The following is a 10,797-nucleotide window of genomic DNA, read 5'->3' as shown; positions in this document are numbered from 1 at the left end:
TTGAGCTGCTGGAAATGGGTACTAGGAACTAAACTCCAGTCTTCCGCAAGATCAGTACACATGCGGGACTGCTGAGCTCTGTCTTCAGCCCCTTGCTGACTAAGTTTTAAGATGACTTTTGACAAACTTTGATGGTGTTTGAAAACTGGGAGGTCTAGAGAAGTATTTTGATGGAGCCCTCTAAGCGCTCAGGTAAGCTGTCACTATGAGTTTATAGGAAAGTGAATAAAATTATTATTAGAATCTGAAAGAAACCTTTATGTGGAAGTGAAAAAATTATACATTGTCACCAGTTGTGAGATGGCTGAATTTGATTTCAAATCGACTGCACTGAGAAATATCTAGGAGTAGAGGACACCTCTGGGTGTGACTATGAGGGCATTTCCTGTGACAATTGGATGGTAAGGACTCTGACCTCTTGAATGAATTAATCCCGTGAGGGATTCATAATGTGATGACATTATAAAGAAGCAATGAAAAGTAGGAGCTGGGTCTTTCCTTTTATGGAGAAAGTAATATTTGAGCTTTATTCTTAGGGGCTAAACCTTGTCTTGGCCTCTTCCTGAATTTCACTTTCTCTGCTTCCTGTGCACTTCAAGGCATGCCTCCTTGTCTGCTACATGCTCTGTGTTCTGCTTAACCATGTGGGGCCAAGTGATTATGGATGGAAATATCTGAAACCATGAGATAAAATGTATGTTTCCTTCCTTATTTATTTATATTTCACTTTTAAAACTTTTTCACAGGTATATATTGTATTGTGAGTAAATTTATTTTACCATTTTCTCCTCTCCTCCCCTTTATTTCTGTTTCCATTACTGTTAGTACCCTGTTTTCTTTTAGGCAAGTTTCTCTCTCTCTCCCTCTCCCCCCTCTCTCCTCTCTATCTCTCTGTGTATGTGTATGAAATATGGCCACTGAAAATGAGAGAAAGCATGGTACTTATTTTGAGATTGGCTTATTTTACTTAATATCTCTAGTTGCATCCCATTTTCCCATAAACACCATAAGTACATTCTTCTTTATGGCTGAAATAAATTCCACTGTGTGTGTCTGCTTGTCTCACATTTTCCTTATTTTTAATCAATGAATTCCTCTATTACTATGATGTAGGATTCCCCTCTGTATGCTGTGAATACCATTGGTGAATAAAGAAACTGCCTTGGTCTGTTAATAGGGCAGAACTTAAAGGGAGTCAGAGAGAAGCCATGTAGCCCCACTGGAGACAGGTGCCGGAACTTCAGCCAGGAAGCCACAGTCATGTGGTGATATACAGATTAATAGAAATGGGTTAAATTAATATGTAAGAGTTAGTCAATAAGAAACTAGAGCTAATGGGCCAAGCAGTGATTTAAATAATATAGTTTCTGTGTGATTATTTCAGGGCTGAGCAGCCGAGAACCAATAAGTAGCCTCCATACAACAAATTGTATGCCAACATGGTGGACTAAATCCACATAAAACCCGAGAAAGCTTAAAAAGGAATCCTAGACACAAAAGAAGAGAATTAAGCATAGTTTGGTAGCAGCATTTTCTTGGGTGGGCTCTGTTTGCTAGAATCAAGCAGAGACATGGCTCCTTTAAGAAAGGTTTTCCTGATTTAGCAGTAGCAGAAAAAAAGCCATGGTTTTGAAATACTGGCTTTCTGGGCAGTGCTGTCAGCATGAACTCTGACTCTTTCTGGAGGTCCAGCTATGGAGTATTTAAATGGGGTTTGTGAGCAGAGTGCTACAACTTGCTTAATGGAAACATGGACTGACTGTGTGCCTAAAAATGGGGCTGTAAGCATGGCTCTCAGAGGCAGCAAACAGCTCCACCAAGATGGGCTGGGTGGGTCAAGCAGACAGTGATGTATTTCCCCTAGAAGTGGTGCCACTTAAATTCATAAGAAGGGCTTAGCATTTAAAGAAGCACTTCTAGTCAGAAAATAATTACAGATATGCAATGAAGACAAATCCAGATATAAAAGATCTCTAAATGGATCACAGTGTTGGATAAATGTATGTAGGTTTGGGAGAGAGAAGAAAAAGAATATAGACAGTATAAAAAGAAGTAGATGGTTAAGAAAAAGAGGTAAGTCTTTAAAGAGACAGAGTACAGATAATCATAGATTAAAAGAAGTAAAAAAAAAATAAGTCATGTAATGATAGAATATATGCAGAAAGTCTGGATTATGTATACAATAGTGTTTCCTTTGAATTTTTGACTGCACAGAGACATTTGATAAAAAATAAAATAGATATAAATGTTGTAACTATAATTCTTGCTTGATACCTGTTTTGTTGTATGTAAATTTTCTATGTTAAAGTTAAAACCTTCCTTATTTAAACAGAAAAGGGGAGGTGATATGGGATTTCTATCTGTATGCTGTAAATACCATTAGTGAATAAAGAAGCTGCCTTGGCCTGTTGATAGAGCAAAACTTAGATAGGCAGGAAAAACTAAACTGAATGCTGGGAGAAAGAAGGTGGAGTCAGAGAGAAGCCATGTAGCCCCACCAGAGACAGACACCAAAACTTTAGCTGGTAAGCCACGTGGTAATACACAGATTAGTAGAAATGGGTTAAACTAATATGTAAGAGTTAGCCAATAAGAAGCTAGAGCTAATGGAACAAGAAGTGATTTAAATAATACAGTTTTTGTGTGATTATTTCAGGGCTGAGTAGCCGGGAATCAACAAGTGACCTCCTTACAACATTACTACACACCTAGGTATCTAGTATTTAATTTTTATGAAAAGTGCTGCAATAGACATTGGATTACAAACCAGGAGTAGGGTAACTAGATAACTGCAGTAAGTCTATTTCATGTTTTTTTTTTTTTTTTTTTGAAAACCCACCATGGTGATTTCTATAGCTGTTAGATTCGTTTTCATTCTCAACATCAGGGTACAACGAGTTCCCCCTTTTTATTCTGCATGCATGCTGGTAGGTATTTTTGTTACATGTTTCTTAATGGGTAAAATTCTGATTGGAATGCTAATGAAGCTGGAAACTTTTCATAAATAAAATCTCAATAAAATTTAGATTTGCATTTTTCTGGTGACTGGTCGAACATTTTTCCTCATTTTTTTCTTACATCTTCCACAAATTTTCTGTTCATGCTTTAGCCATTGGTTGATTGGATTGTTTCTTCATTTGTTCAGAGTTTTGAGTTTCAATATTAACCTCTGTCTGGAATACATTTGCGAAGATTTTCTTTCGGTCTCTGTGTGATCTCGTCACTAGATAGCTTCCTTTGCTGTACAGAATGGGTTTAACTTCGCAAGGTCCCATTAGTCAATTGTTGGCATTAGTTTCTGAAAGAGGAGAACACTACTCAACAACTCTTTGCCTAGGCCTGGATCTTGACATTCCCCTATATTTATCTCTAAAAGTTTCAGAATTTCAGGTGTGATGTGTGAAGTTTCTTGAATTTTTCTTTTTTTTATGAGTGTGTGCCAGTGATTATACAGCAGCTAGGAGAAAGCTAAGTGACTTGGAGAAGTAGGAACCAAGTGGTTAGAAAACACATTAATCACATAAGGATCTGGCGCAGAAGTAGCAATGCTAAGTTACTTGACCTTTACATTATGACTGCAGAGAGACAACTATAAATAGAAAAAGAGATACGTTCTCAAGCAGTGTTTAAGGCAACTATAAAAGACCCCCAAACTCTGTGTTTGAAAATACAACTGTTTATGGCCATCAATCTCTCCCAGAGCAGATAAAATAAGTCTAGGGCAGTGCCAGAAAACTGTAGGTGTCAGGTACAGGATTCAGAGTGGGACTATAAAACATTCTGTGTGGGTCTTCAAAACACTGAAAGGTAGTACTTCATAATTCTTAGGAAGAAAGTCATGCTGATGGAACACTTCACAGGCCCTCTCTGTTATGCCTCCAGGAATCTTAAGAATGATGTCATGTTGTAGCCAGATCTCAGGGGGGAAGAAGGAGCTTATGAACAGATTTGTGCATTTGTCCATTGTATCATGGGATAGATTATAACTGATACAAAAGGAATGTTTTTAAAAATTATTTCTTTTCTTTCTATTTTTAAATTAAATTTATTCATTGTAATTTTCCCTTCCTTCTCTTCTCACATTTCCTCCCCCACCTCCCCTATGCCCCTGCCCTCTGAATCCACTCCCCTGTTTATATTCAGATAGGGGCAGGCCTCTATGGCATATCAAGTCGAAATAAGTGTAGCTCCTCTTCTCATATTAAAGATTGGTAGGACAACCCAGTATGAGGAATAGGTTCCCCAAACCTGGCTAAAGAAATCAGGTCCAGGCATCGCTCTCATGGCTAGCAGTCCCACAAGTAGGGCCAAGTTATATAGAAGAAAAAGTAGAAAATAGTTTGGAGCACATTGACACAGACATTGAATAGAACACCAGTAGCACAGACACTGAGGTTGGCAATTAGTAAATGGGACCTGCTGAAACTGAGAAGCTTCTGTCAGGCAAAGGGCCGTGTCAATAAGACAACATGGCAACCTATAGAATGGGAAAAGATCTTTACTAACCCCACATTTGACAGAGGAATAATGTTTTAAAGACCATTATATTGGCAGTATCAGCATCATCGTGGAGTTTTTTTTAATTAAATATACTTATTTATTTTACAACCAAACTGTAATTTCCCCTTCCTCTTCTCCTCCCATTCCCATTCTGCAAATTACAAATTCTTATTTCTCCAGGAACGATTGTGTCTGTTTACTGATTATATCATTCCCTTTCTTAAATAGGGTTTCCACTGCTGCGGATAAAAACACTACAAGCTAAAACAAATTGGGGAGGAAAGAGTTTATTTTATTTCATTTCCACAGTCTCTCATCAAAGGAAATCAGGGCTAGAACTTAAGGCAGAAATCTGGAAGTAGGAACTGATGAAGAGGCCACAGAATTATACTGCTTACTGGTTGGCTCTTTCTGGCTTTCACAGTTTGCTTACTATACTCTCTAGGACCACCTCCGCAGGTGTGGCACCACTGATGATGTGCTTGTACCTCCCACATCTATCATTAATCAAGATTTGTCTACAAGCTAATATTGTGGAGGCATGTTGTCAGTTAAGATTCCTTCTTCCCAGATATGTCTAGGTTTGTGAGAAGTTGGCAAAAACCAACCAGTACATTCCCTAAGAAACAGTATCTGTTTAATGACACTTCTCACTTTAGTCTTTAAGGGAGGAAACAGGATGCGTGTGCTACCACCCACCAAGGATTCCTCTACCCATTATAACAAGACACTGGACCCTGAGATGTTGTCTTACGAAATAGGCTCTGAAAGAAGTTTAGTTGAGTTTTGATCACATGGTGTACTATCTGGTTTCCAGAAGTCCTAATTTATGTGTCTCCACATCCACAAGCTTTTAAATTCAGAGTTACACAATGAATAGAGTACAGAGCTTTCTTATAAAAATGCTTTCTTGCTGCTTTCTATTTAATTGTAAGAGAAGCAGCACAGAATATTCAACAGAAAAAGAATTGAAGGAGATAAAAAATATTCCTTAGAAGTGTTTTTTTTTTTTCTTTCTTTTTTCCCTTGGACCCAATAAAAGAGGGAAAAAAATCCCTGGAGTTTTTTTTTCTCTTGCTACAGAAAAGTGCACACACACTGTGTAGTGCACTGTTTATACGATATGCAGAGTGACAAGTACTAAATCTTTTTTATATTAGATGACAGGGCTTCACAATCACCTGAAGTAGCTGAATTATCTTGTGGGAGTAAGCCATACACTGTCTGTTTTGAAGAATATGTTGTATTCTTGCATAGAATGCCATTAAAAATAACTAACTACATCAGTGGCAAAGGCTAAAATAAACTCCAAACAGAGAGACAGAGTAAAAGTTGGAATACTTTATATCCCATGGCTCTGTGTCAACCCACCATCAAAGTCTTGCAGAGGCCAAACAGTCTCTCTGAGTCCCTGGATGTTGCCTACAGCAGTGGAGCTAGTCTCTGGTGTCCAGTAGGAATGGCTTATATTTTATACATTAATGTTAGAAGACACAAGAAGCTTGGTGGACTCTTGGGATGTCTCCCAACAGATCTCCTATGGAGGACTGTTGGCTGGAGTCACCTTGTTTCTTCACTCCTCAGTTTTGGGGATATGCTCACCCTCTTTTAATCCTCTTTTTATATTTAAAGACTAAGAAATAAGCAGAGAAATACACCTTGATATCAGTTTGCCCCTTCAATGCCTGTCTTAGTGAGCAATGCACATCTGAGGTGACTTTGGTACTTTATAGAGCTTTGTTTTTCTCTGGGTAATTCTACATTTTTTTGGTCGAGGACTTCTTGAATTATTTGTTATTATCTGAAAGTTTTTCTAGTTCCTTGGGTTGTCAGCTTTCTGTGACTGTGACAGAGACCTGAGGCAATCAGTTTATAAATAGAAGAATGGTTCAATTTTGCTCATGGTTTCAGTCTAGGATTTGTTTGTTTTTCTTATGTGGAGGTCTTCAGGCATCGAGAGGGAATATGTGGTGAAGGAGGAGGGGCCTGAGGTGAAAGGGGTTGAGGGTCACTATCTCCCTTATGTGCATTCTCTAGATGACCTAATTTCCTTTTATTTTGGTCCACCTCATAAGATTTCACCACATCTCAATAGCACTATGCCTTTAGCGTGTGGGAATTGGGGGGATATTTAAGACTCAAACAACATACCATTCTTCACTGTGTTAGTGACTTGATTTCCTTTCCTCTGAATCATATATAGCTGACAATTGTATTTTCTGGCTTACCATTTAATCCATTTTCCACTTGTAATAAAATCTCTAAGAAGGCTCTGACAAGAATTTTTTGTTTGAATCCATGGTCCCAGAGGAGAAGACAATAATTTTTTGAGACAATATTTTTTAAAGGATGAAGGATTACAAAGAAAACAAGCTACAATTCCCATTCAAAGTTACCATATTTTCTTTGTCAAAGATGCTGGCCATGTAACAGAATTCCAAAGATATTTTTCTAGGTTTTACTAGAATTAACTATAGTTTGGGGTAAATGAATAAATCTCAAGTTCTGTCAAGTTCTTGTTTCATTCTCTTCTACTTATAATTCTTAAATTGGCAATTTTTTAGATGCCAAAAACCCCTCCTTCAGGTCGTCAGAATCCTAGCCAGAATTCTAGAATTCATCCATTTAGTTTAAGTAGGAAACATGGATACATGTTTTTTAATGACATAAAACATGCAAAGTGAAGGAAATCCATCTTGTTGAGCTGGTGGAGGAAAGTACATAGATTCAGGTTTAGTACCTGCTAGGAGCAAATCTTGTATACTAAACCCAAACAAAAACCTTGACCAAATGTAGACAACTAGTTTAAAATTTCTTCAAATGGAATCTCCAGGAAGAGAGTAGACTCAGATGCAGAGCGAATGTATCAGTGCCTCTGAACCTCAGTTTAGGGTTTTGTTGCTTTCATATTCACAGTGCATTTGCTTTGGTCAAGTCAGCATTTGAAAGCCGTTGCTTCCATGTAGCATGGAAGCTAGCTGATCCTGGTGGCAAAGATCCTCACATCCTGGCTACCAGAATCCCTGTGAGCTCATGAGGACCTATTCTCTGAAAAGTTAGCAAGAAGTTTTCATGATTAGACGTCTCTATCTCACGTTAATTTGCAAAACTCAGTCCATATAATCCAGAATTCTAGAATTCAATCTCATTTAGTTAAGTAGGAACATGGAGATTTTATCCAAAAGATAAATCAATAATCCTTTCCATGCAAAGAGGGAGAATATTTTATAATCTTGAGGTTGGTGAGTAATTTTTAAATATGGTTAAAAGAGTTAAATAAATGTCAATATTTTGTTCATCAAAAGACCTTATTAAGTATGACAATAGGTAAATTACATTCTCAGAGAGATGTGTTTTTAAAAATATTTATTTTATGAAAGACTGATCCTGAAACCATCACAAAATTCTGTATATCAAAAATTTAAAATGTCTAGAGAATTCTGTTATTTATAAACAAGCAAAATTCTTCAGTACGTTTAAAGAGAAAACACATTTATAACCCAGCATTTTCAAATGTGTCCAGCACTGTCACTCAACATGGGAATTAGCATGTGATTGAAATCACTATCCATTGACTAGTGTAGTTAACAAGAATACTAATTAGCAAGACTGTAGGTAACACAAACCCTCCACAATAAAGAAGGTATAGTTTCTGCTTTAAATGCTTTGGGAAAATTCTTTTTTAATATCAGTTAATATAACACATGCACCCATCCTGTGCTGTCGCAATTCTAGTCCTAGAATATGCACAAGGTAAGTGAGCTCATAGGTTCCTGAAAAATATACAAACATTCTTTATGACCTGATTATTAGAGACTGGGTTATATATTTTGCAACATATTCATTTGAAAATATCCTATAGTAAAATTAATGAACACATTCTGTTTAGTGAAACCAGAGATGAATCCCACAAATTTAACATCCACTCAAAAGAGATGCAAAAGCATTCAAAATATATAATCACATTCTTATGAAACTTAAGATTAAGAAATTCCAGGGCAGAGTGGTAGAAGCCCCAGTAATGATTATCTTACTGATAGAGGTCGAAATAATGCAGAAAGGACGCAAGAAAACTTTTGGGAAAAAAAACAATATTATAATCTTGACCTGGAAACATGGGTAAATGTCAACATAAAAAATCCTTTTTTTTTCTTTTTTTTAAATTCATTTTATATAACAACCATAGTTTCCTCTCCCTCTTCTCCTTCCACTGCTCCCAAACTTCCTCAACCCCATTCACTCCTCAGAGAGCATAAGGCCTCCCATTGGGAGTCTACTGAGCCTGGATTGTGCAGTTGAGGCAGGACCAAGTCCCTCTTCACTGCAAGACAATGCCTGAACAATAGGTATCTAATTATAGAAAATGGGCTCCAAAAGGCCAGTCCATGTTCTAGGGCTAAATCCTGGTCCCACTGCCAGAGTTTTCACAAATATATTAAAATACACAACTATCACCCACATTCAGAAGGCCTAGTTTGGTCCCATGCAGGCTTCCAGCTGTCAGTCCAGAGTCCATGAGCTCCCCACTACTAGCTTAGGTCAGCTGTCTCTGTGGGTTTATTCATCAGGATCTTGCGCTCTCTCTGCACATACAATCCCTCCTCCCTCTCTTTGACTGTACTCCAGGAGCTCGGCCCAGGTGCTTGGCTGTGCATGGTGGAGGCTGCTCATTTGTTTCTGGCTGCTCAGACCTGAAATAACACTATATTAATTGCCATATTGTTTGGTCAATAGATTAAGTGTATTTTATAGCAAGCTCTTACATCTTAAATTAAGCTATTTCCATTATTTATATTTTATCACAAGGCTCGTGGTTTACTGGCAAGGTTCCAACACATCATCGTCTCCTGTGGAGACTACATAGTGTCTCTCTGACTCTGCCTTCTTTTCCCCAGCATTCAGTTTAGTTTTCCTACCTAGATCCATTCTGCTGCTAAGCCACTGGCCAGAATGGCTTTATTCATTAACCAGTAAAAGCAACACATATACAGAAGGACTTCCCACACCAGCTGTGGATCTTTGCATCTGCTACCATCAGTTACTGGATGAAGGTTCTATTGATGACATATCAGTCACCAATCTGATTACAGAAGAAGGTCTGATCATGTACCCTCTCCACCATTGCTAAGAGTCTTAGCTGGGGTCAACCTTGTGGATTCCTGGGAATTGCCCTAGCACCAGGTTTCTCCCTAACCCTGTAATGGCTCCCTCTATCAAGATCTCTTTCATTGCTCTCCCACTTTGTTCCTCCCTCAACTCTCTCAACTCTATCACACTGTTCCCTCATGTACTTATCCCCCATCCCTTTTCCTCTTCCCTCTGACTCCAGTTTACCCAGGAGATCTATTTCTTATCTATTTCTGCTTCCTAGGGCAACTCATTGCATGTCCCTCTTAGGGTCCTCCTTGTTTACCTAGCTTCTCTGGAGATGGGGATGTGAGGTAGCCTGGTTATCCTTTGTTTTACATCTAATAAATAACCTTATGAGTGAGACCATATTGTCTTACCTCACTCAGGATAATATTTTTTTTCTAGTTTCAACTTATTTGCTTGTCACTGTTTCACTTTTTCCTGTGAATAATACTCCATTGTGTAAAGTAAATTTCATCCATTCTTCAGTTTGAGGTGCACTCTAGGTTGTTTCCAGGTTTTTGGTTATTATGAATAATGTTGTTATGAACATAGTTGAGCAAGTGTGTATGTGCCTGAGTGGTATCAGAGCGTCTTGAGGCTTCTTAGTTTTATGAGAAACCACCATGTTTTGATTTCCAAAGTGGTTGTTCAAGTTTGCCCTCTCACCAGCAGTAGAAGAATGTTCTGTTTACTCCACATCCTCTCCAACATAAGCTGTCTTTAGCATTTTTGATCTTAGCCATTGATGTCGACAGTGTGTAAGATTGTTTCTCAGAGTCATTTTGATTTTCAATTTCCCTGATGACTTAAAGTTTGGTTAGTTAACATCTTTTTGATAAATGAACTATTTGGCCAAGTAAGTAATCTATGGCTTCTAGAGGCAGTGTTGGTTATCCAGATAACAATTCATTTGTGTCAAATACAGTGACTTCCAAGAAATTCCTGCAGCCAATAGCAGAGTTATTATAGTCTAATTATCTATGACAAAGAATCTTCTGGATGAAGGAGAAAGTCAGTTCATAAAAAGCGACTTCAAATGTTACTCTTAAAAACTTTTGGGTACAGATAATTTCAGTTCTCATATTATATATAACCTATAGAGAATACCAGTTTTCTATACCTATCTTAATATCCTTGGGTAACATGGGTTCTAGAAAGAATCAA

The sequence above is a fragment of the Arvicola amphibius genome, chromosome 1, assembly GCF_903992535.2.
Source record: "Arvicola amphibius chromosome 1, mArvAmp1.2, whole genome shotgun sequence".
Taxonomy (NCBI): domain Eukaryota; kingdom Metazoa; phylum Chordata; class Mammalia; order Rodentia; family Cricetidae; genus Arvicola; species Arvicola amphibius.
This window is presented reverse-complemented; position numbering follows the sequence as displayed.